This window comes from Tupaia chinensis, unplaced genomic scaffold (genome assembly GCF_000334495.1).
Source record: "Tupaia chinensis unplaced genomic scaffold, TupChi_1.0 Scaffold147038_1, whole genome shotgun sequence".
Lineage (NCBI taxonomy): Eukaryota > Metazoa > Chordata > Mammalia > Scandentia > Tupaiidae > Tupaia > Tupaia belangeri.
This window is the reverse complement of record NW_006206889.1, coordinates 1949985-1976369: the sequence shown is the minus strand read 5'-3', so window position 1 is coordinate 1976369 and position 26385 is coordinate 1949985. Positions and strand designations below refer to the sequence as shown.

The window sequence follows — 26385 nt, the reverse complement described above, 5'->3', positions numbered from 1 at the left end:
ACAAGGAGTATGCTGATAGAATTTCCCAGAGGTCCCCTCAGACGCAACATAAAACAGCATGCTTTATGTGGTGAAAAGGGAACCCTCCTACACTGTTGGTGGGAATGTAAACTAGTTCAACCACTGTGGAGAACAATATGGAGGTTCCTCAAAGATCTACAAATAGAACTACCATTTGATCCAGCAATCCCACTTCTGGGTATTTACCCAAAAGACAGGAGAACACTCAGTCAGAAAAGTGCTTGTACATCAATGTTTATTGCAGCATTATTCACAATTGCCAAGACATGGAACCAACCTAAATGTCCACAAACCGATGAATGGATCGGAAAAGTGTGGTATATATACTCTATGGAATACTACTCAGTCATAAAAAATAACAAGACCCTGGCATTTGATAGAAAATGGTCAGATATGGAGGATCTATTGCTGAGTGAAGTAAGCCAGGCTATGAAAGAAAGATATTGTATGTATCCACTCAATATATACCGACTATCCGCACTCTATGATAGAGAGCAAAAAATCGGAGGACATAAAAGCAGTGAAGGTACTTAATGAGAATAGGACAGTGTGGAATGGGGTAAGTGAGGAGAAGAGGATAGAGAAAGATAGCAAGTGAACAATAGAGAGACAGGATGTTAGTGAGAAACAGATAGGGCTTATTAACTGTTGATGATGACATGTATAGTATTCTCAACTGGATTGGTCTGAGAAGTATTTCATGATGGGCAAAGTATTTTTACAAGCAAAATGAGAAATAGCGATTGACTGTTTTAAAAAATAATTAGAATAATAAAAATAATGATTGGGGAAAACATAGAAAAGATATTGAATGTTGAAGTGGGGAGATTAATGTCTCTGTACTGACTGACATGCATGGCATTCCCTTTTGAAAAAACAATGTAATACACTGTAAAGTTATATGTAATCCAATGTAATATAAAGAAGATTATGATGATAATAAAAAATTTTAAAAAATTGTAAAAAACCAGCATGCTTTTTTTTTTTGGAGAGGTTTTTCTATAGGCGTGTGGGTCCGCCAGACAGACAGAGAGAGACAGAGAGACAGAAAGAGAGAAATTACCCCCCAGAGGGGACGGCCATGCCGCAATCCCTTCTCCTCCATTCTCCTCCTGGGATCTTGGGCATGCACACAAACGTGCCCAGCGTGAGTTTTAAGCCACCAGGTCCAGGACACGAACTGCGGTGGACTACATGGGAGCCCAGCAACATAGCCATTATGCTAACTGCTGGTCCCTAAAACAGCATGCTTTTAGGACTTCAATAAAACCTTTTTGGGGGCTATCTAAAACCCATGACACCCCACAGGCACTTTCCTCATACAACTGAGAGAGACTCAGAGGAGCAATTCAGTTTCCTACTTAACGGTAAGTGGGCAGACCCTCAGACATGGGGAAATAGGCAATGACAGATACACGGTTATTATCACATAGTTGTGAAAGTTCTCTCTGCTGGCCCCAGTGATGTTTCTGAACCTGAGAGCGGAGAGACTGTCCAGTCGTGGGGCTGTGGTGAGGTTGAACGGTCTCGTTTCTAGTCCCCACTCTGATCCTGCTCCCTGCTCCCCTAGCCCAGGTCTGCACTGGCTCCCTGCTGTCCCCTTGCCCCCCTAGAAACTAGTATTGGCCTTTCTGCCACCCTGACCCCTGCCGGGCCAGGCCCATGGGGACACAACCTGGGAGCTGCAGCCACGGGCCAGGCAGGAAGGCTCGTAGTGCTGCAAGTCTGAGGGAGGCCCAGTCAGCACAGCCACAATGACAGATCACTTGAGCACACCAAGGCCGCACCAAAGCCACGCCAAGTGACAAGTACTATCCTTGGTGACCTGTTCATCTAATGCTCACCACATCTTCTGCTGCACTGCCACATCCTAACAGTCCTATCTGAGGCTGCAGGCCAGCTGTCAGGCCCCAGAGGGAAACCAGGTTGGGTGCCCCTGCACCTCGGCTCCATCAAGACCGCCCACAGACACATCCCTGCCTGACCTCAGTCTCATGAGTGCTTCTGGGGCAAGGTAGCCCAGAGTTCACCCTGACCTCTCTGCCTCCGACTCTGAAAATGAAGTCACAATTAACAACCACTCCCACACTTCCCTAAAGACAGAGAGTTAATCCCTGAACCTCAGGCCTGGAGCTGCAAGGCCCACATGCCTGGAGCTGTCACCTCTCCCCACTGTGCCATGGCCTCAGTACTGAGAAAACACACCTGTCCCCTGTAGCCCATGCCCTCCCTCCCGACAACACCTGCAGGTTATTAGGGTAATGAGCCCACTGGGAACGCCTCTGCAGCCTGTTTACCCAGATTTAGCTCAGCTTGCACTCACAGGAGCCGGGTGCAGCCCGTAGCACCGGCTCAGCCTGAAGTGCCGGCTCCTCCCACAACCCAGCACTCACTGCCCCTTCTGCTGAGGACACGGGGTCCCACCATGGTGTCCAACCAGTGCCCAGCCCACTGGCCACCACCTCCCCAATTAAACGTTGGTGTCTCAAGCATCTATTTTCACCCAAGAAGGGGCAGCAGAGGCTGTGTCCACGACTGGCACAGGAGGGAGTGCTCGCTGTCCTGCATGTCCCATGGCCCCTGGGGCTCCGCGAAGCTCCCCATCCATTTCCACCGGCACCCTGCCTTGGCCATGGGACACCACACCAGCTGTTTGTATCCCACTCCCCACCCACTCTGCCGTAGCATCTTTAAGTAAGCAAATCAACCATAAAGAAAAGAGATATCCCACCCGCGAGAAGTTCTGCTCCAATCTGCGCTGGGGCAAGTACAGACGGTGGTGGCAGGAGCTCCAGGACTAAGGCCAGTGATCTCAAGGACCGGCTGACAAAATGTCCTTCCAATTCACAAAGGGACACCCGGCAAGCAGGGTTACTATGCAAACCAAACAAAGAGTAAACATAGAGGTCTGAGCCTGGGAAAGCCAGGACCCAACTCTCAAGTGCTTTGAGGCACACGTGGGCACTGCGCGGTCGCTGCCTGCACAGCCCGTAGTTACCCTGCAGCATTCAGGCCAGGCCGGCGGACAGAGCCTCTTCTGGAAAGGCTGGGTTCCATTCTAAGATACAGGGCCAACACCATAAGCCCGCAACAGATGTGGCCTAGCTAGCTGCCCTCTGCCACCCTGAGCACTGTACACCAGGATGAGACGGTGCCTACTTTGTCCGGAGGCCACGTGTCTGGGCTGGATGGCAACTGCTTCCTGTGTTGTGTAGCCTTCGAATGGTGGAACGGTCAAGTGAGAGGTGACACGAGGATAACGTGCCCCTACGGCCACACAGAACCTGCGGGAGCCTGGTGATCGGTAATACAGCAGACACAGTACGGCAACGAGAGGGCTGGTGTGGGGACAAGTTCCAGTTTTTTAGGAAGCAAAATTAATGGGAACCAGGTCCTGCTGGTAGCCAGCACAGTCCAGGCCTTCCTGGGCACATCCAGCACTGCTGACGGTTACCAGTGCCGCTGGCTGGAAACTTCCTAGGGAGGAAACTCCCACACAGAAAGCAATTTCTAAACCAAACATGGATTCAGACACATCTGTTTGAACAATTACCATGATTCTTAAATACTTATCAGCTTGCTTTGTTCCTAAGCATTTCAACTGAAAACCATTGTTAAAATTTACATCTAACCTGGGACAGCAGATGGCATAGTGGTTACATCATTGGATTCCCATGTAGTTGACCGTGGTTCGAGTCCTGGACCTAGTGGCTTGAAATTCACGCTGGGTGCATGTGCATACATGCCCCAAATCCCTAGAGGTGAGAAGAGGAGAAGGGATTGTGGCCATCCCCGCGGGTGGTACTCACTTGTATCTCTCTGTCTCTCTCTGTCTCTCTAGTGAGTGCACGTACCCTATAGCAAAAATCTCTCTAAAAGAAAAAAAAAACTTACATCAAACCTTAAGGCTAGGGACCAGCAGTTAGCATAATGGCTATGTCGCTGGACTCCCATGTAGCCGACCACGGTTCATGTCCCGGACCTGGTGGCTTAATACTCACGCTGGGCGCATGTGCATGCATGCCCAAGATCCCAAGAGGAGAATGGAGGAGAAGGGATTGCAGCGTGGCCATCTCCCCTGGGGAGTGATTTCTCGCTTTCTGTCTCTGTCTGTCTCTGTCTGTCTGGCGAGTGCACGCGCCCTATAGCAAAAACCTCTCAAAAAAAAAAAAAAAAAACTTAAGGCTAGATAATTATTAGGTAATTGGGAAAGTCATGACACATTTTTGCATAATATGTCATGACTTTCCCAATGACCCAATAGTATATGGGGCACTACAGCCTGTAGGCTCAGAAGGAAGTAGAGACTTCAGGGCAGGGGCGTACCGAGACTGCCCCAGAGAGCTGTCCACTCTGGTCTTCAAAAGCTCTTGATGAAAGCTGTCCTAATTTGAGAAAACAAAAACAGTGAGCTGTAAAAGGCTGCATGCCATAACCATTAAGATTCCTCCCACAAATCTTATAGCAGTTAAAAATAGAGACGACCCGAGCGAGTATCCAGTAGTAGGGAAATGCCCAGTGGCATCTTACACGTCTTCCTGACTCTTCTAACTACACACAAACAGCTCTTGTGTGGCAGGCTGGGAAATGGCTTAGAAAGTACTGGGGACACTAAATTATATTAAGAGCATTGAACACATGTATTGTCCATAGTAGCAGAATACCTGGACAACAGCCCCTTACAAGAGAAGGAAGACTGGGCTGGATCCCAACCTCTCTGAGAAAGAGCACCAGGGGTCAGGGAGGGAAGGAGGGAAAAGGAAGCCCTTAAAGCTGAGGACCCAAAAGAACACCCGGTTGAGTTCCCAGAGAGTCTTTTCTCCGCACCTTGTGTGCTTGGGCGCTCAGCACTCCACAAACTGCACAGTACTGCCTGTGCTGCTCACAGACGCTCTCTGGTGACTGCCTTGGGCTGCCATGAAGTAAGCTGGCCTCTAAGGTCACAGGACAGGCTGCTGCCTGCAGTGAAGGGTCCCATGCACTCAGGCCAAGGGGAATGAGGAAACGAAAACACGGCTGGCCTGCTGGAGTGACAGGATTGGATCCACCTATGTGTGTTCCTTGACATTGCTAAATGCTTTCAATACACATACTTAACACAGTGCAACCTGGGACTGTCCCTTATCCACCAGGAGAAAACCCTGCAGTCAGACCCTGGGTACCGCCAACGTGCAGTAGGAGCAGTGGAGAGAAATGCCACAGTTGAATCTAAGCCGTCAGGCCCCGAGCCTCCCGAAACTGCCCCTCATCCAGTACAGGGGAGTTCTGTCCCTTCCTCCAGGACTTCTGATTTCTGCTGCATCCAAGAACAGCAGGCAGTGGCAGCTGGCTGGGCGCCCCAGAACATGGAGGTGGACCCACTGACATTGCCTCAGTCCTGTCAGGTAGCACAGGCCCCACGTGGCCCATCCTACACCCAGTTCACTGGATGGGGTGTGTGTTCTCTCCATACACCCTGCAAAGGAGCTCTAGAATTCCAGGCAGATGCTCTAGCACCTGGGTTCACAGTTCTCTTGCACACTGATCACCATCACTGGGTCCCTCTGTAGCCAGGCCTGTCCCATGGCTGTGTGCTTTCAGCTGTGCACCCACCCACTCTTCAGGCAGTCTTCTGGAGACAGACACTCTCATGAGCATCATTTTACAGATGAAAAAACTCAGGTACAGAGAGGTTCAGCAACTTGTCCAAAGTCACACAGCAGGTTAGTAGCAGAATCAGGATTCAAACCTTGGCCATCTAACAACAAAGCCCCTGTTTCCATTAATAGAAACTGAGTCATAACAGTCAAAGATCAAAAGCCAACCCAAATGCTCTGAAAGTGCCCATTCTCAGGCCTTCACTGAATGGTTGTGGCCTCACAGCTGGAGAGAAGCCTTCAGCAGTTTAAGAAGGGAGGAGTGATGAGGCCAAGGTGAGAAGTAGATCAGACACCAGCTTCCTTTTGCTAACTTGTAAAATCAGCTCTGGATAAACTGGGAAAATGCAACCCTGCATTTAGCCTGTGACCCTGAGATCCGGCACACATTTGCAGACTTTAGATCCAATAAAACATTTCATGGGTCCCTCACAGGACGGAAGCACAGGGAGCCCGATGACTGAGAGGGCATCTGGACCCTAATCCTCTGCAGGTGCCTGAGTGTCCAAGGAGCACAATGGTGATGATGTGACAGCTGGAGAACCAAAGAAGTTAAGTCCCACCTGGTCTCCAGCTGCTGCTGAACTGCCCCTGAGTCTGCACCAGCCAACCTCATACCTCCACCCTGATGCTGCAAAGCCCCAGACAGCACAGTCCCTGCCTGTCTCCTGGGCACAGTGCCTGTGTCCCCTAGGCCCTTTCTGCCTGAATATCCTGTGGCTCAGATGCTGACATATTCAGAAACCCTGGGTAAGAAAGTCTAAAATGCTCTTTCAAACTGGGTATAAGTTATTTCTACAATCTTTAGAAGTGAATAAAAATGAAAAATACATGTGTAAGGACAAGTCACAGAGCCTGGGAGGTGGAGACAATGTTAACTGGAAAGGTACCCTGCTGCAGGGCCCTGCAGTCAGGGACAGCCGGGGAGATGGGGTCCCCGAAGCTGGGCCTGGTTGAGGGCCCTTAGCAATGACTCACTGCAGTATGGGACCATGTAAATGGAGCCTGCGGATGCAGAGGGAGACATCTTTACAGCCACAGCAGAGACAAAATGTTCTTGAAAGAAAACATAGAATCTTCCAGAGAACATCAATATTAAATTTTAAAAGGATCTGATTCGATAGCTAAGAACCAAGGATAGAAAATAAGCCTTGACAGCAAAGAGGAGGGGCCCTTTCCTCTGGGGGTGGGGGGCAGGCTGGGCAGGATGACCCTGAGCACAGGTGACCTCCTGCCCTCCTGGCCTGTTCCTTCTTAATGCCAGTCCATGGCGCCTCCCTGAGCTACCAGGTCTCCCTCCAGGCAATGTCTGCCCTTTTCCTCTCCTTACACCCAAGTTCTGCATAATCAGAACTTGGGCTCCTGAGAAAGGCATTTAGGCCAGGGCACTTTGTAAGGAAGCACTCAAGAGCAACAGCCTCCCAGCCCAAGTGCCCACTGGTCAGACGCCTTTCTCATGCCACGTGGATTTTCATCTAGAATGAATAGGGTGAAAAGCAGCACAGAGGTTTTGTTTTGTTTTTGTTTTCAGAGAGAGTTTTGCTATAGGGCACATGCTCTCACTGGAGAGACAGAGAGACAGAAAGCAAGACATCACCCCCTGGGGGAATGACTGTGCCACAATCCCATCTCCTCCATTCTCCTCTCAAGATCTGAGGCATGCACGCACACGCACCCAGCACAAGTTTTAAGTCACTGAGCAAGTTCTGCATAATCAGAACTTGGGCTCCTGAGAAAGGCATTTAGGCCAGGGCACTTTGTAAGGAAGCACTCAAGAGCAACAGCCTCCCAGCCCAAGTGCCCACTGGTCAGACGCCTTTCTCATGCCACGTGGATTTTCATCTAGAATGAATAGGGTGAAAAGCAGCACAGAGGTTTTGTTTTGTTTTTGTTTTCAGAGAGAGTTTTGCTATAGGGCACATGCTCTCACTGGAGAGACAGAGAGACAGAAAGCAAGACATCACCCCCTGGGGGAATGACTGTGCCACAATCCCATCTCCTCCATTCTCCTCTCAAGATCTGAGGCATGCACGCACACGCACCCAGCACAAGTTTTAAGTCACTGAGTTCGGGACTCAAACTGCAGTTGACTACGTGACCTGCAGCTCCAGCCTATTAGGCAACTCTCTCCCCTCCAAAATGGGTGGGGGTTTGATCCCTGCTGTTTAATCCCAGAAGGACCACAGTGAGTTCCTTAAGGAAGCAGCAGCTAGACCGAAAACAAGGCACAGGGCTCCCAGGCACAGGTGGCTCCATGTCCCATGCTCAGACTCCGGGAGGCCGCTGATCATCTGGCCATGGCCTATGTCAGGGTGCAGCCCTGCCAGCAGCTGCTCTGCCAGCCCTTAGCCTCATCTTTATTCATACCGTGTACTCAGTTTGACCCCAAACTTCTCCCCACAAACCTCCCAGGTGAGTTACAGCCTGAAGGGAACAGTTGTGAACAGGGACCTCAGAGTCACCTTCACTGACACAGAACAGCCAGGCCTGGCGCCTCTGTCTGGCCACGGTCTCACTGTGCAATGTGCACCTCCACCATCAGGCAGCACTACAGCACTGTCTCTGGACTCAGCACAAAGGAATGTGGCTTCCCACCTTCCTAGAATGCAGACAGCCTGGAACTTCTTAGGGACCTGGCAGCCCGTTTGACCTCAAATAGCCTAGCCATTTGACCTCGAATGGCCGGTTTCACTGACTACAAACACCCCCTAGAAGGCCCCGGGCTGGAGTCACAGCCTCCCAAGTCCCCCTCAGGGTCCCTTTTACCAGGGGGACCTCCAGCCCTCCCTTTGGTATTTATTAACCCCATTTGGTTCACCTGCGTGTTCTGACCACAGGGAGTGCTCTCATTTCCACATGCACAGAGGTCCTTCAGTCTCCTGCCAGGGGCTGCGCTCACCCCGGCTGTCCACGCAGCACTAGGTGGCCAGCCTGTGAGTGTGGGCGAGGGGGACCCAGAGCTTGGCCACTCCTTCCTAGGACCCGCTGACCCTCCTACCCAACTACCCTGAGGCAGGTCCTGGTAGATATGCCTGTCTGAATCAGGAAGCCATCGCAACTGGACACTGAAGCTACATTCCATCAATAGATAGTGACAAAGCTGACACTGTCACCCCCACCAGCCTGACACTGCATTTACAGCTCCCCTTTCCAACCAGACAGAGAAATGGGGACAGCCCCCAAACTTGCAACCACTTCTGCCTCCCAGCATCTTATTCCAACAGATGTGACTCCTTCGTCTAGCTCCCTGAGCTTCCCAAGCACGTGTGTGTCCTAGTGTCTTCCCAAACTGTCGCACACTCCAGCTTCACTTGCAGAGAGAGCCTCTGTTGTGGACTGTGTGAACGTCCTGTTATTTGACTCCTTGACCCCAAGCAGGAGTGACCAGAAGTTTTCTGCACTGTTCCGCTTGCATTTTCTCTCCTCTCCATGCGGCCGTCCACAGTGGTCCCCGCTGGCTGCCTGAGGGCTTCGGTCCAGAACCAGGGACAAAAGACAGCATTTGAGGCTCTCGCTTCACTGCTTCGAGTTCAGACTGGGGCAGCACACAGCCCAGCTCGCTCCTGCAGCGTCAGAAAGCTGTGTCCTTTTTGTTCCCCTGCCTGCCCCCCACTTCCTGTAAGACTGTGGCTACCGAAACAGGTCAACAGCCATTTTGGTCTCATCCCTCCCCCACAGCCTTGGCTCTTCTACCAGCACACATGTTCATGCCAACCTCAGCCTCAAGAACCTGTGTCTCCACTTACATGGAGCACTTGGGCCCGCTGTCCCTGCTAGAGGCGGCCTCAGAGGTGCGTTCAGCAGCCCAGCCTGGCCCTACTCACAGCTCTACAGGTCAATCTGTCCGTGGGCTGTGAGGTATTTACTGTTTAATTTTTTTTTTTTTTTAAGTTTTTGCCACAGGACTTATGTGTTTACCAGAGAAAGACAGAGGGGTGAGAGAGAGAAAGAGTGAGAGAAAATGAGAAAGCATCCCCCCAGGGGGATGGCCATGCTACAATCCCTTCTCCATTTTCCTCTTGGGATTTTTAGGCACACACGCACATGTGTCCAGGTTGTTTTTAAATATCAGGGTCCAGGACTTACACCACAATCTACAATGTGGGATCCAGCCACCTTTACCACCATGCCACCTGCTGGCGCACATTGGCTGTTTTTGTGTTCAGACATACCATTTCTTGGTTTCTTTGGGGGTGAGGATCTCTTACTAGGTTTTTATCACAGTTTAGTGTTGGGCACTAGGCCAGGCCAGCTTCACCGACAGGCCTCATAGGTTCTCTACATGCAGGAGAAACTCCCTAACATGACCTCTCTTCACCCCGCCAGTAAAACCACAGGGCTGGCCACTGCCTGTTGACTGCCCCCCGAGACAGCCGTTCCTGGCAGCTCCCACTTCTGCTCCTTCTCTGGGAAGGTTGGCCATGTCTCCACGTGCACAGGGGTTTGTGCTCAAACGTGCATAGAGCGGTTGCTTGTTTCTGTAGCTGCATAACTTAATGGAATACAGGAGCTATCAAAACCCAAGGACAAAAGAGAGAAACAGAAGTAGGCATCCCATCACCATAAAGCTGAATCTTCTGGAACCATACGGAAATACAAGAAGCCAGCAATGAACTGCACGAAGGAAGAGACACCCATCAGATGGGAAAAATGAACATACACTTGGAAGGAGCTGCATTTGGAGCCCCAGGGGTCTGTAGGTTCTCACTGCTCTTCGCAGGACCCAAACTAGGAGTCACGGATGCGGCACTAGAGTGGTCAATGCAGCCCGACAAGGACGATGACAGTTAAGGAGTACTCAAGAGCCGGGGCCTGCCTAGGTTCTGCATACTGAGCCTCAATTAAGCTTCCCAAGGACCCCGTCACAGGGCAGGAGTAGATGCTGGGGCAGGGAGTCCCACTGCATCGCTGGGGAAAAGGAGCTGCTGTGGCCAGGCAAGCTGATCCTGACAGGCTGACCTTCTCTCCATTGACCACTGGACGCTCTTTCAGGGTCCCGCAAAGAGACGAGCATGTTGAACTGCACTGTCTCAGGTACACACTCTTCTAAGATCCACCAGCTCCTTTGACAGCTGGACCAGTCCATGGCCTCAGCACTGTCTGGGGAGCTTGGGTGCAGCAGGGTCCCCTGACCTGTGGCCTGGCACCATCATGCTCTCTCCCTGGCACATGAGGACAGGCTCACGTTTTGCATGTATCCACACCTCAACCCCATCACAGCCTGGGTTACTATCATTGTAAAATAGACTCCCTTGGAGACAGCCCCCCATCAATCTTCTGGTAATTACTAGGGTGGACCCACTACAGAAAAGCATCATTTTTAATCTCCACTATCTACCCATCCCAACCCTCCTTGTCCTAACACCCTGCCTGATTAGTCTGTTCTGCTTCAGCAGCAGAGATGGGAAGGTGGGGCGGCCAGCCCAACTTATTAGGAAATGTTCTGACTCCACACCCTGTTCCTGAGACAAGACAGCACTCGGAGGAGATAAAATCAGATACAAGGTGAACCTGACTATCTCAGCCCCTCCAGCTGGCACCCACAGTGGGACCGGGGGCCTCCTCCCGTGCCAACACCCCAACCCATGCTCAGCGTCAGGACAACTTCTAGGAGCTGCGTGGGTAGGGCCAGTGATTCTTGGCTGCAAACGACACTCCCTGTCTAACCCACTTAACCCTTAAGAAATCATACCACTAGCACCACTACAAAGACTTCCTCCCTCTGAAGCATCTGGGTGCTTACTCCATATCTCAGGACCCAGTACACCTCCGAACCTGCTGGTTCCCATTTGATTTCATGCTCTCGGTCCCCCTGCAGGTGAGTTCTGTGAAGGGCGCATGCCAGGGCCAAACCAACCAACCTGGGAAAGCCCAAGGAAGTTCTCCCAGTCCTGTCACAGGAGGGGCGTATGCCCCTCCCCCTCCTACTGTCACTTATGCCAGTCTGATGGCAATCCCAGAGAAAAGGCTTGGGAAGCAAGAGAAATAGCTAATTATCTTCTCAGACGACATGTTACTTAAGAAATCTCTAGAATTTGCAACCATTGGACAACAGAGCTGAGGGGGGCCCCTGTTGCAGGCAGCCTTGTGTTCCGGGCAGAAGTTAGAAATGACAATCTACAGCACTGCCATTTAAAAAATAAAGTGACTACAAACATGAGCTACCCATGGCACTTTTTTTTTTTTTTTTTGGAGAGGTTTTTGCTATAGGGTGCGTGTGCTCACCAAAAAGACAGAGAGATAGAAAGCAAGAAATCACCCCCCCCAGGGGTGATGGCCACATCACAATCTCTTCTCCTCCATTCTCTTCTCAGGATCTTGGGCACGCACACACATGTGCACAGCGTGAGTTGAAGCCCAGGTCCAGCACTCAAACCGCGGTTGACTACATGGGAGTTTAGTGACATAGCCATTACGCTAACTGCTGATCCCACACCCATGGCACTTTAAAAGTCCTAGTCACCACAACAAAAATGAGTGAAAAGGTGAAATTAATGTTGATAATGTAGAAGGGAATTTGAGAAGTTCATGGAGAAATGGAATTAAAGTATGAGTTTATTTCGATGCAAAAAGATTGAAGTCCATGCAATTTTGTCATAGCATGCATTTTCCAGGAACTTTCTGAAGACCCTTTGCATTTTTTCTAACCCAGTTAATCTGAAATATCATTTCAATGTGCAATTAATATTAGCAGCATTAGTGAGGTATTCTGTATTGCTTTATCATCTGTCTTCGAATCTGGTATATATTTTCAACTCCTGGAGCCTCACAACTTGGCCTCACTGCTTTTCAATGGCTCAACAGTCACATATGGCTGTGGACCCAGGCCAGACAGTTCTGCTCCATGCTTGGTGACTCATGTGGCACATGTGGCAGATGAAGCTGTGTGCCCCAACACAGGAGGAAGTGCAGACTCCAGTGACAGCAGCTCAGCAGGTCTCGTGGCAGTCTGAAAGCAGGTGACAGCCACAGGACAGCTCCAGACAGAAGCTGTCAGTGTGACCAGCACCTCAACCTCCTTTTGAGGCCCAGGCTAGGAGGGAAGACATTAGCCACAGGACCTCCGGAGACAGAGAGGGAAGAGAGCTTGCCCCACAGGGAGCAGGGCTGAGCACAGAGGCCAGGCCCCCTCTCCTCTGGTCAGGACAGGAGGAGGATCCAGCCCAGGGGCGGATCCAGAGAGGTGCACACCCTACACTCTCCCCTGCTCTCCCCTGACCTCCACCAGCTACTCCCCAGGGTGCCTGAATCTCAGGCCAGGAAGGTAGAGGGTTCTTCCTGAGAGCAGCGTAGGTGCTTACCTGTAGGCTGGGTCCCTCAGCAACTTGAATGGAGTGAGAGGTGGCAGGGAGGCCGGTGCAGTGGTTTTTATCTTACCTGCAGCCCCTCCCAGCCTGGGAGGGGCAGATGGGAGGAATCCTGCCAGGGGGTGGAAGCTAACCTCTCACCCAGGATTTCCAATTTGGAGACCAGAAAGGCCGAGCAGCCCGCAGTGAGGCCTGCAGTGAGGCCTGCAGAAGCTGGTGGAGCGGATCGTGGGCCCACTGGCCTCTGTGTCCAGTTGGACCGGTGCCAAAGGGGAAGCAGCCCTGCTGAGAGGCACTGCCACAGAGACTGAGAACAAGGGTCTAACAACTCCCATACATGAAAAAAGAAAAGCAAGTCACAGCTGTAGACACCCACAGTGTGGGACACTCAGCAAATAGGTAGAAAAAGTGCCTGCTGCAACCTACCTTGGGTGAAAGGTCAGATACATGGGGTTCTGGAATCCTGGCACCACTTCCAGCTGGTGGGAAGGAGGTGGCTTGCTGACCAGACACTCACGTGCCTGATTTCCATGGCCAGCCCACCAGGTGAAGCCTGGCTCCTGAGCAAAGGCATGGTCAGGTCTGCCAGAGGTGAGAGTGGCTGGGGGCTGGGTGGGGAGACTGCTCTTTAAAAGGACAGCTAGAAGTGCCCTTCTTCTTCCCTGGAATGCAGTGAAATGGCAAGGGGGAGGCAGCCCTCTTGATACCAGCATGCCATAGTCAGGAGTCAAAGCTGTGGGCCGAGTTGGAAGTCAGCAGAGCCTGGGTCTCCATAGGCTACTGTCCAGCTGGCCACGGCAGGAGCAGGAAGACAGCTGTCCTCTGCGAAAGGACCTACGAGGGTGGCCCTTCTCCTCAGAGAGGTAGAACTCAAGGCTGTGCATGAAGAAATCTGTGTCTGGGTCTGACGCAGAACTAAGTCCTTTGCAATTCCCTGAGTGTTCATCCGTACGCAGAATGCACTGACACCACACTCTCTGTGTCGCTCCTCAGAACACATCTCTAGGTGTGCCCGGACCTGTGCTTCCTGGCTCACTACTGCTAAGACCCCAGGCAAAAGGCTTTTTGCTCTTTACAGATTTGAGATTCACTGATACAGGTTTTCTTCGGCAACTCACTGTTCAGTCTGAAATCCCCAAAGGAGTGCTGGGTGGGGGCTGGAGACGCAGGCAGAGGCCCCAGCAGAGGATGGGCACCTGCAAGCCACAGAGCCTGCCCGTCGGGATGGCGCCTCCTCACACAGATGAGGGCTGGCCGGGCCACCAGCATCTGCATGGCCGGTCACACCCCCACCCAGGTCTGTGGCCGGCGCCATGCCACATTGCCCCTGTCCTCAATTGAACGAGGTCCGCTAAAACGTAGCACAAGCTGCAGCCCTCAGCTGCATGGCCCCTAGCGGAGCAAGCAACACTACAAACACCCACATCCTCAGCACTGACGTGAAACACTTGTAACTGCCTCAGATCTCTGTTTTTGAAAGGAACAAAACCCTGTGTGTGCAGTAGGTGTGTGTGAAGGGGTGTATACGTGTGTATGAGGGTGTGTGGTATACACATATGTGTGTACTGTTTGAGTGACTGAATGTGTGTGTGTAGGTAGGTGTGTGAATCTGTGTGGGTAGGTGTGCAAATGTGTGACATGGATGAGTTTGTGTGCCTTGGTGTGATGCGTGTGTGCAGTGTATGTGCTTTGTGTGTATGTGTGTATTAGTGTGCCATGTGTGTCTGTGTGGGTGTGTACGTGTGTACATATGTGTGCCTATCTGTGTGCAGTGTGCATAACTGCATGTGCATGTGTGTACGGTGTATACAGACGCACACAGTAATGAGACCACCCACAGAACTCTACAGACTGGGCCGCCCACAATTCGGCCCACAGAGCAGGTAGCTCCAGCCCAGTCTCCCACTCTGGCCCCAGGTCACTACCTGCGGAGACACACGCAGGCCTGTCTAGGCCTCTCTGCTTGGCGTGAGGCCATTGCTCCCCACTCCAGAACCTTCTTTAATGTGGGTGGGTAGAGTCCCCAGACTGGTTTGCCTCACCTGCCATGGCCTTGCCTCATCTCACTGGCCTCAGGATTCTGGAATAGGAGTGAGAGGGCAGCACTGAGCCTCGGGCCACCTGTCTTCTGCGGTCCCTCTGCATAGCCCCTGGACTCTTGTTCAGCACTAACTACCTGGTATCTCATTTGGTAGTCACCTTCACCTGGCCACTACACAGGCCGGGGCCTCCTCGGATTATCCACTCCTGTGTCCTGGAGCTTAGAAGGGCCTCAGTAAGTCTGCACCCAGACATGCTGACAGTGGGACCCCACCTGTGTGCAGAGGTCTACCCATGAGTCCCCCGTTGAGCCCATGACTCTGCCAGCACCATGGCCCGCAGTTACTCTGCTCTCCCTGACACTGGTACAGTGTCTGGCCGAAGTGAGCAGCTTGTTCAGTAACAGCAGCTAAGGGCAGCGTGGCCTGCCTGCCCCACCCAGACGCCCGGCCTCTAGGGGGCCAGGGCTGGCCTGGAGAAGGTAGCAGGGGCCCTTCCTAGTGAGAGCCCTGGCAAATCTACATAACAGTTACACAAGATCTGTCTATACCACCAAGATGAAACCACCAGCACCTCCAAACTCAAGGGCAGCTACACCTTGACAGCAGCCACGGAAATCCGAGGCCAAAGTCTGTCCTATTTCTTGTCCTATGTCGCCATCCTAATCTTCACAGCACCACGTGCCCTTGCTCCTTACAAGCAACCGGACGTGGGGACGAGACACGGACATGGAGTGAGCTCTGGCATTTTTCTAACAAGTACAACATGAAGTACCCACACCAGAGAAGCAACCCAACTTGTTAAATGAACACCTCCCCTGCCCACGCGCCTGGCATCAGCCAGCAAACTGCCTCCTTATCACAGCTTTCATCTACCTAGAGCATGTGATTAAGGATTTAACTTCCGAAAAGGGAAGCCTTTCATCATAAATTGCTTACACAAATACAGAAGCCCACATTCTCACAGTGATCTAGGAGGACTTGCTAAACCTTCACGAAACATCATTAGACAGAGAAATCAGAAAGACAGAATCAGGCCCCAGAGCCCTGCAGTCTCCTGCCAATGTCACTGGGTTTCAGGACGTTCTCACCACTCTCTGCTCAGAGGATCTGCCTACCCTTCCCAACACCGACTGGGCTCATCCAGCGTCTCTACAGGACTGGATCTACCAGGAGTCAGTGTCTTATTAGGAAAATAACTAATGCCTTACCCCTAAAGAAGTACAACTGTCAACACCCAGTATTTCACCACTACTGAAAACACCTTGGCAAGGCAAAGCATGACTGAACTGTTCCGAAGTTGCTGTTACCTCTGTAAGACCCAATGTCTCACTGTAAAGGGAAATACAAACTGCTTTATCCTCCCAGCCTCATGCTCAACAGTCAACATGGAATGCTCTGGTCACCAAAATGTATAGAAATCTACCTTCCAACTCTCTCCCCACCCCATACCCCCCCTCCACCTGTTCTCTAGCAGGCTCCAGCTAGGGGTCCTGAATTCAATTCTGACACTATCTTCCTGGAGACAGTGTCAGACCTCTTAGGCTGGGCTGCAGAGGTAAGCCCAGGTTGTGGCCGTGTGTCTGACCAGCCAGCCGTAACTGATGCACGACTGTCTGTGTTTATTATAGACCACAGTATCACATGCATCAGGAACAATAGCAGCTGCCTCTCCTGTCTCTCACACATGCACACACTCCTGCCTGCCAGCCGGCAGGCTTCTGGAGTCCAACCTACACTCAGAGTGGGGTGGGATGAAGACCGTCAATGTCTCTAGCATCCTGCAATCAGAACCCTATCAGGTGTTTGGAACAGGGACATAATCAAATAAAAAGACATGGTCACGCACTCTGGCACAGGCATGGCTCACAGCCACCTGCAGTTCACTCCTTTCTCTGAGCATGAGGGTCTTTGTCTGCGAGTAATGCCCCTGAACCTGTCCCGAGAGCTCCTTGAGGACTCTGAGCACAGAGGTGCAAATGCCCACCTGGAAACGCCAGTTAGGAAACACTGTGGCAGCAAAGTCCGGGTTCCAAGGTCTTTCTACCAAGTGGGAGAAAATGAGAGCCCCGAGGAACTTCCACCACGTCAACCATGCATCCTAATGCCATAAGAACAGAACTAGGTTGGCAGAATATACAGCTTCTGAAAACAAAAACAGGAACCTTCACCACCGCAAGAGAAGGCAGGGGACAGGGGTAAAGAGTGCCTTATGATGAAGATGATGACGACCAAGGAGGAAGTCCAAACACATTGGGGATCACAGGAAGTAGAAACAGCATTTTAAACACCCAGCTATCTGCTCCATTTACGAGACAGACAAAGCTAATACCCTGTCGCAGAAAGGAGGAAACTAAAAGAGGCAAAGATGCACGTCACCCACACAGAGAAGGCAGAGGATGGAAAAGGCAGCAGTCCTCCCAGAAGCCCAGGGGTCGCCTGGACCACAGACAGTACCCAGCTCAGGGGGCCACTGCAAGGCCATTAAAGAAGCAGACTTGAAGGCAGAGGTCAGGAGAGAAGTGCTGAATTCACTGGGAAACAAACTGTAGGGACCTGTGCACCCCTGGGATGGGTCCACTAGATGGGGGTGACCAAGAAAGATGACTAAGCTTCGGGGCTGAGGGGACAGGATATAGGAGAGGAGTGGAGCAGAATGCCCCCAGGCAGCACAGAGAACAGAAGAGTCGGGGGCAGGCAGAGTAGGTGGGTGGCAAGAGAAGCTGAGGCTCACCTGGCTATAGAACCAGGCCCAGCTACACTGGCTGACAGCTGGGATCTGGCAAGGTGGGGTGAGGGGAGGGCCACCTGAAATTTCGCTGTCATTCCCAGGAAAGAAACCATAGCCATTATCCCAAAACGGAAGGGATTAGAGCCTTATATACAGGTATTCATCCCAGGTAACCACTGAAATAAAACCAAATTTTCCCAGTTATCAGGTCAGCAATACCAAACCCAGGATGGAATGAAACAAAAGCCCAGAAAGGCCACAGGCAGCACACATGGGAAGAAGGCGAGTCTGTGCGCATATTTCATCCGCCATTCCCAGAAACACACAAAACGGCAACAGCACTGGCCAAGCCACATCAATCCTGTGGCCAGCAGTGACAGGTTCAAGTCTCACAGAAGGAAGATTATGTATGACGCTGGCTTGGAAATGACTGAGTGAAGGAATCCAGAGTGGGAAATGCAAAAACAAGAAAAACAGGTTCAAAACCTTGAATTTACACTGTAGATTATCAGGCCAAAAGGAACAAGTCAGAGAAATCAGGAATACTTACAAACAAGAGACAAAAATTCATAGATCGGATGTAACAATTCACTATCGATGTACCAGATAATCCAACAGCAATTTTCGTAAAGAAGAAATTACTATGAATGCCATAGAAATACATTAAAAAATGCTAAAAAAAAAAAAAGGAGATACCAATATATGTCTCACAATCCACACAAGAACAAGCAGTCGAGGTAAGCATGTAAGGCAATCCAAGTCATTGACAGCGAAAATAATGAAGTAAGCTCAAGGATCGATACACAATTCTGTTTGGTAACAGAGAATACACCTTTCTTTTTGGTTTTAATTGTCCATGGAAAGACTCATGAATAGTGTCCATGGAGAAAGCAACAAAGAAATATGTAACAAATTCTAAAGAATAAAATATAAACAACATTCCCTAAAAATTAGTAACAAAATCAGGAAACAGAAAAGTCCTTTTACCTTAAATAGGTTGCTCTCATGTCTCTCTCAACAAGGAAACCAAAATCAAAAATAAAAAAGTTTCAGAAAACAGTAATCAACGAGAAGTAAGTCTCCAATTCAAAAAGTGAGAAAGTTAGGGGCCAGCAGGTGACATGGAGGTTAAGGTGCTAGACTCCGACATGACCAATTGTGGTTTCGAGTCCTGGACCTAGTGGCTTAAAAATCATGTTGGACATGTGTGTGCATGAGCAAAATCCTTGGAGGAAATGGTTGAAGGGACTGTGATGTAACCATCTCCCTCGGGGATGATTTCTCACTTTCCTGTTCACTGTCTCTGTGTTCAGCGATTGCACAGACCCTACGGCATAAACAGAAAGAAAGAAAGAGAGAGAGAGAGAGAGAGAGGGAGGGAGGGACACAAAGGAAGAAAGGAAGGCAGGAAGAAAAAGAAAACCACACCAGGCGCATATGTGTGCATGCCCAAGATCCTGAGAGAAAAATGGATTGTGATGGGACTAGCAGTTAGCATAATGGCTATGTCGCTGGACTCCCATGTAGTTGACTGCGGTTCATGTCCCAGACCTGGTGGCTTAAAACTCACGCTGGGCGCATGTGCATGCATGCCCAAGATCCCAAGAGGAGAATGGAGGAGAAGGGATTGAGGCGTGGCCATCCCTCCTGGGGGGTGATTTCTTGCTTTCTATCTCTCTGTCTCTCTCTGTCTGGCGAGTGCACGCACCCTATAGCAAAAACCTCTCCAATAAATAAATAAATAGAAAGAAAGAAAAATGGATTGTGTTGTGGCCATCTCCCTAGGGCTGATTTCTTACTTTTCCTCTCACTCTGTGTAGCATATACACTCTCTAGCTAAAACTAAGAAAAAAAAAAAAGAGAGAGAGAGAGAGAGAGAGAAAGTTACAAAGTCACTGAAGAAAGTAATACAAATAAAAGCAAAAAAATTTTAATATCTTAATGAATAGCTAAATTAAAAGATAATTTTTGAAAAAAAGCAAGCTACCCATACCAGTAAAAAACAACTAATCAAGAAAAAGGAGATGAAATATATTAGAAGAGAGAATAGTTATCAAAGAAAATGCAATCTTTACAAATCATGAAAACAATTACATATTTCTTTGCAAATAAACTATAAACTTATATGAAACCTAGATGAAAAGGATAATTTCCTAAGAAAAAGAAATCATAAGATGTAATCACAGAAGACAGAAAGTCTATACTTTTTTTTAAGTTTTCACAACTACTTTCATATTAATTTCACATTTAACCAAAGCAAATGATTTCATAAGACAATTATTTTTATAATTATTTATTTATTCATTCATTTATTTTAATTTGACCAGAAAGAGACACAGAGAGAGAGAGAGAAGGAAAGTGAGAAAACCGGCCACCAGGTCTGGGGCTCGAACTGTGGTCGGCCATGTGGGAGTGTCCCACGCCCCAACCACAACATCACCTGCTGGTCCCCATAAGACAATTCTACCAATTATATAATAGACTATTTTAATACTATTTAGACTTTTCCAGAGCACAGAGAAAGATGAAAACTTTCAAATGCCTTTTTTTTAAGACAGGGTCTCACTATGCTGCCCAGGCCAGCCCACAGCTCGTGATCCTCTCGCCTTGGCCTCCACAAGTCCCTGGGACTGCAGGCGAGCCACCACCAGGCCAGGCCTTTAGAATAGACAGTGAATCCAACACAGGCCTCCCAGGTGGTCCCAGACTGAGGAGCACAGAGCACACACGCCACCACAGTTGAGGCCCAAATACCTTCTTTTTTCTTTTTTTTTTTTTTAAAAAAAAAAGAAGGTTTTGCTGTAGGGTGTGTACACTCACCAGAGAGAAACAGAGAGAGACAGCAAGAGGGAAAGTGATAAATCACACCCCCCAGAGGGATGGCCATACCACAATCCCTTCTCCTCCATACTCCTCCTGGGATTTGGGGCATGCACATACATCTGGCATAATTTTCAGGCTGTCAGGTCCAGGACTTGAACCACATTAGGCCATTACAGAGTCAAGTGCCTTAACTTCCACGCCAGCTGCCCCCTGCCAAATGTCCTTAATGAAGCGAGTGTGACATTAACTTCGCCATGAAAAAACACGCAGAAGGAATGGGGGGAGAAAACCTGACTAAACCACTGGTTCCCATATTGAGGAGTGAGGACCCCCCCAGGCCCCCAAACCTTTGGGTTTTGAGAGATCTGCTTTCCAGTCTATATTTGTGCACAGAGTAATTTTCTTTATACATCTCAGCTCAAACAACACAGCGTGACGGACTGAATACAGAAACAGCAATGTCAGCTATCAGGTCAACATCTGAGAGACAGAAAAATAGAAATCATGCCACTGCCCTTACTCATTTCAGAAAACAGAGTTTTTCTTGCTAAAAACACAAAGTTACTTATGTTAACACGTGTTGGTTTTATGCTGCCTCTTTTAAAAGAATTATTACTTATGTGGAAGAAAAACTGTCATTTAGGAGTCACAGTGCAACCCGGGTTTGCCACCACCGCCACCACAGAGGAATAGCAGGAAAAACTCCAGGAGTACCTTGAAGTCTAGGGAAAACTGAAGAACCAAAACACCAAGCCTTATCTAAAAGCCAAGAATAGCTGCCTGAGTCCACCACCTCCTAAATCTATTAGACCCCAAAAGGCTGTTACCCACCATGTTGTCTTGTCTGTCAAAACCACAAGGCCCATCAGCATCCAGCTCCAGCCCAGAACAGCCAATATCACAGAAGCCAAAGCTGGAGCCACCAAAACTCGTGGGAAAAGGACTGACTTCAGGACGGGTTTCTTTGACCCGAACGGTAAGCCGTCCAGCCCATGAGCAGGATGAAGGTGGATCATCTACTGCAGAACTATCAGGAAAACCTGTGGGGTCACGCAACATGCAGGAATTGAAACCTATAATGCAGCAAGTAACAGTCAAGGAATGCTAAATGTACAGACTGTGCGGACAGTACCTGCACTGAAAACCAAACTTCAGATAGCTTTTTTTTTCATTTATTATTATTATTTTTATTATTTTATTTTTTAATTAATTAATTTACATTCATTCACTGAACATTGTCATAGCATACAAAATGTGATTTCCCATCCAGAATATGCTGCATAGTAGCATAATCATACATGTTATTATCAATAATTTTCCATTCCTAGTTTCATGTATATGTATATATGTATATATATTTTTCCCCTTATTTCTTACCCTCTGCCATTTCCCATTCTCCTCCCACTCTATCTCAGGTGTCCATAGTTATTTTACATTCCTTTTCCCCCCAACATTTTATTGATTCACAAAATTTCTTAAATAATCTAACTACCTTCAATAGTGAGCTCTGCTGATATATACATATCTATGAATACATGTCTGACTTGAGGCATGAAACTGAGTAGAATGAGTATACTACAAGGTAGCACCTAGCTGATGCTATATAGTTTACTACGGTCATTAAATATGTATTTTTTACTATATTTTTTAATTTCAAGAAATGCAGATTTAATTTTAATAAATCAAGGAAATGCTAAGGAAATATGCTTAAAACTTAAAGCCAGGAAATGGGTTGGGATTCTGTTCAAATAGTAGGTACATCAACCTATCGGCAGCTCAAGACAAGACAAAAATCCTTAAAACTGGACAACAAAGCCTAGGAAAAAATCAGCAATGTTTTAGTCAAAAGTCATAAAATTCTATTTCACCAGTTCAATCTCATGTGCTTTATCTTTTGTTGTGATTCCATTTTCCCAAAGTGAACTTGCCCCAAACCTTATCAGAACCTGAGAGGAGGCCAGGTCCTGAACATGTGCCATAACTAAGACAAAGGCTAATTCTTATAATCCAGTGAAGGGCAGTGTGGCTCCTAAACAAGACATGGGCAAAAGTTCAGTGAATAGTGCTGTTCTTTTTTTTTTTTTTGGGGGGGTTTTTCGCTTTGGGGTGCATTGCCTCGGTAGCCCCAAATTTTCGCTATGGGGTGCATGTGCTCGCTAGACAGACAGAGACATAGAGACAGAAAGCAAGAAATCAGCCCCCAGGTGGGATGGCCACGCCACAATCCCTTCTCTTCCATTCTCCTCTCAGGATCTTGGGCATGCACGCACACACGCCCGGCGTGAGTTTAAGCCACCAGGTCTGGAACACGAACCGCGGTCGACTACATGGGAGTCCAGCGACATAGCCATTACGCTAACTGCTGGTCCCAAACAGTGCTGTTCTTAACGAGAGTTAATAAGCAACTTATTGGAGAAACACAAATCAGAACTCTACCAATAAAGTCACAGCTACTATCTAAAGGAGCAGGTCTTACAAGACCAGGAGAAAAGCCCCCAAGGACAGTTCCCTCTCGCCTTATTCAGACCTTTAGTAGGACTCAAGCATCAAGGAAACCAGTGCTCAAGGACGTAAAGGATACAAAGGTGAGTAAGAGTAACTAGGAAGGACCTGAAGAAACTAAGTCATACCCTGTTAATGAACAGAAAGTAAAACCTTCTAAGCCCAGGATTTGCCCCAGTTTGCTTCAGAGTGAGTGTTATATCAAACATCCAAATGTAAAGCAAAATCAGAAGTCCACTAAACCTTGTTTTAGACCTCCAACATGGTGTGCACTTCAGAGTCAAACCAGAGGTATCATCTGACAATTGGCAGCTTTAATTCAGTCATTCCAAGCATCCCAAGCATTAGAGCGGATGGAACCAATGGTAATAAATAGGACTTTCAACAAAAAGCACAGACTTTGAACTCCAAGCTGAAAAAGACTCTTCATCAGAATCATTTTCTGAATAAGACAGCTCCAAAATGCAAGCTGGTCACACAACCATAAATAGGAAAGGAGTCTTAAATGAGACTCAAACTAATCCAGATATGAAAAAGAAGCCAACAGCAGAAGATCGAAGGAAACAACTAGAAGAATGGCAGAAATCTAAGGGGAAAAAAAAATCTATAAATGGCCTCCTATAGAACTTAAAACAAAAAGAAAAATAATAGAGGACATGAGTATTTCATTCTGTAAGAGCACCCAAAAAAAGAGGAAAAGAAAGCCCAACTTGAACTGTCCAATAAAATTAACAACACTCTGAGCGAATGTCTGCAGCTCACTGAAGGGGGTGTACCTTCTAATGAAATATTTACCATATCCAGCATTCCTGAGGCTGAAAAGTTTGCTGAATTCTGGATCTGCAAAGCCAAGTTGTTGGCACATAAAAGCAGCTTTGATGTTATTGGACTATCTGAAGAAGCCATTAAAAATGGAACAACACCAATACAAGAGTTGCAAGGAGTTGTTCTTAATATTTTGCAAGACTGGGACCAGCAGTTAGCGTAATGGCTATGTTGCTGAACTCCCATGTAGTCAACCACAGTTTGAGTCCCGGACCTGGTGGCTTAAATTTACGCTGGGCGCGTGTGCATGCATGCCCAAGATCCCAAGAGGAGAATGGAGGAGAAGGGATTGCAGTGTGGCCACCCCCTGGAGGGTGATTTCTCATTTTCTGTCTCTCTGTCTCTGCCCTTCTGGCAAGTGCAAGTGCCTCATAGTAAAAACCTCTCAAAAAAATTTTTTTTGCAAGACTTCAACAAAAACGAGGAAGAAATTACCTCTGACCATTTAGTTGCTGAAACTAATATAACATCAGGAGAAGAGCTGGTCATGAAGATGGAATCCGAAAAGCCTTGTCTTTCTCCAAAGGAGAGGGAACGGATTGTAGCGGTACCCCAGATAACCAAGTGAAAACCACAGAATTATCCTGGTATCAAATTATGGATCACCTCAATCTCAAGCTTAAGCGCAACGCAGAAGTGCAAGACACGAAGCTCATCACTCCTGTGCGACATTCAGCAAGGATGGAGTGGGTAGTGTTCTGTTACCCGGAAATGCAGAACAGGATTTAATGGTGGCAGCTCTTGATGAGATATTAGAAGCAGAAGAAACAGTTTCATATTTTGTAAAAATGAGGCTTTGCCTGTAACATTAAGGTTTCAAATCCTTGAATCATAATTTCTTGATGCTTCTTTTAAAAAAAAAAAAAGGTTTCAGAGCCTCTGTGAGACAAGAAATGCCCTTGTGCAGAAAACCTCAAAAAATATGTATCATGGTGAGTTATCATGGATGTAGATTATGGTCTCAGGGCTTAGAAACTAATTCCCTGGATTTATTCTCAAACTTTATATCCTCCTGGAAAGTTTTTGGTTTCTGTGTTTAAGACTATAGATTGCCATAGTTTTACAGCATATAAATTGCAAACTATTCAAGATGTATTCCATAAGTATGGTTAAAAAAAATTTACAGTATTACAGTTTATTAATCTACTTTAATCTCAGCATAGTTTTGTGGGGAGTTTTGTTTTTTGGTTTTTTTTACTGTTTTTTTTTTGTTGCTGTTGTTTATTTTTTGTTTGTGCATTTGTTTGCATCTGAAAGCTGGTCCCATAATATGATAGACCTTTTTATCTGCATCTACCATTGCAGAGAGGACAAGTCCTTATGCTGTGGAAGATCTGAGCTTTGAAACCAGTTTGCCAGGCTGGATGGGACATGGCAGATGGCCTGGAAAAGTCTCTTCATTTTACAGAGGCGTTTACACAAGTTATGTGGATCTGTGACTTCATCATAGTATTCTTGTAGATAAGTGGTAGTTCTTAACCCAATCTGTTGCCAGGTCTCCTGGGATGAAATACAATCCTGAATTGGGGTGGCCATCTATCCAAACACACTTCCTATTCAGAAATGCTTCAAGTTAAAACATTAGATGTGGAAATGAGAAGAAACCTGCTTCTTTGGTTCATTACGCTGCTAGGGGACAGCGGCTTGAGAAGGCAGTATGGGACCCAGAAACTATTATAGGTTGCTTTTTTCCCTCCTGGGCAACTGCTCTTAGAAAGGTAAAATCAGTCATGTAAATAGAATGTATAGAAAAACCTGGTCAATGTGTTTTGACTGTCTTAGTATTTAAGTATTATCTAAAACAAAAACCATTAAATCTTTTTTCTTTCCTAAAACAAGTAAGTGTTCCAGTATTGATTCCTAAAGTGTGTATCCATAGTGGGGTTTCTCGCCGTGGCACTGCTGACATTTCAGTCAGTCTCCATTGGGGGTTGTCCTGTGCCCGTAGGATGTGTACCAGCATCCCGGCCTTTGCCCACTAGATGCCAAGTGCAAGTCCCCCCTCCCAGCCGTGCCCATCTCAAGCCTCCCTGATGTGCCAAATGCCCACGGGAGATGAGGGGACTCACCCTCAGGGGAGAACTTCGAGATATAACTCACAAAAACTAAAGTCCGGGCAACCCATTTTCTGGGACCCGGTCCTTTAGTTAGGGACTCTATTTTTCCTTCCCTCTCCTTTAATAAACTCCCTGCTTTGCTATACCTAAAACAAAACAAAGCAAAACAGACAACCACCACCAACAACAAAAAACCAAAGCTTTCCCAGGTCCTCAATCATTTTTATTTTTTTCTCTCTCTTTTTTCACTATTGGGTACATACTGTCACCAGAAAGAGACAGAGGGAAAGTGAGAAGGCACCTCTGGGAGGCACAGCTGTGCTACAACCCCTTCTTCTCCCTTCTCCTTTTGGGATTTTGGGCATGCACACCTGCCTGGTGTGTTTTTTAAGCTGCCAGATTTGGGACTTAAACCATACAGTTGGCCCTGTGGGATCCAGCCAC

General features: G+C 48.2%; 1 protein-coding gene and 1 pseudogene across 2 annotated transcripts in view; one reads left to right on the top strand and one right to left on the bottom strand.

Moving 5' to 3' along the window:
• The window catches only part of AGPAT3 (1-acylglycerol-3-phosphate O-acyltransferase 3), a 112528-nt gene that overhangs the window by 63704 nt on the left and 22439 nt on the right, over positions 1-26385 (bottom strand). Inside the window, exon 1 of one of the 2 annotated variants that reach the window (XM_006169447.3) lies at positions 12959-12975. The exons of the other annotated variant lie outside the window; for it this stretch is intronic. The gene's annotated coding sequence lies outside the window, so the exon portion shown is untranslated. Of the gene's footprint in view, positions 1-12958; positions 12976-26385 lie in introns of those variants that run through there. 2 annotated transcript variants of the gene reach the window in all.
• On the top strand, positions 18481-24802 carry LOC102498781 (cytoskeleton-associated protein 2-like; annotated as a pseudogene).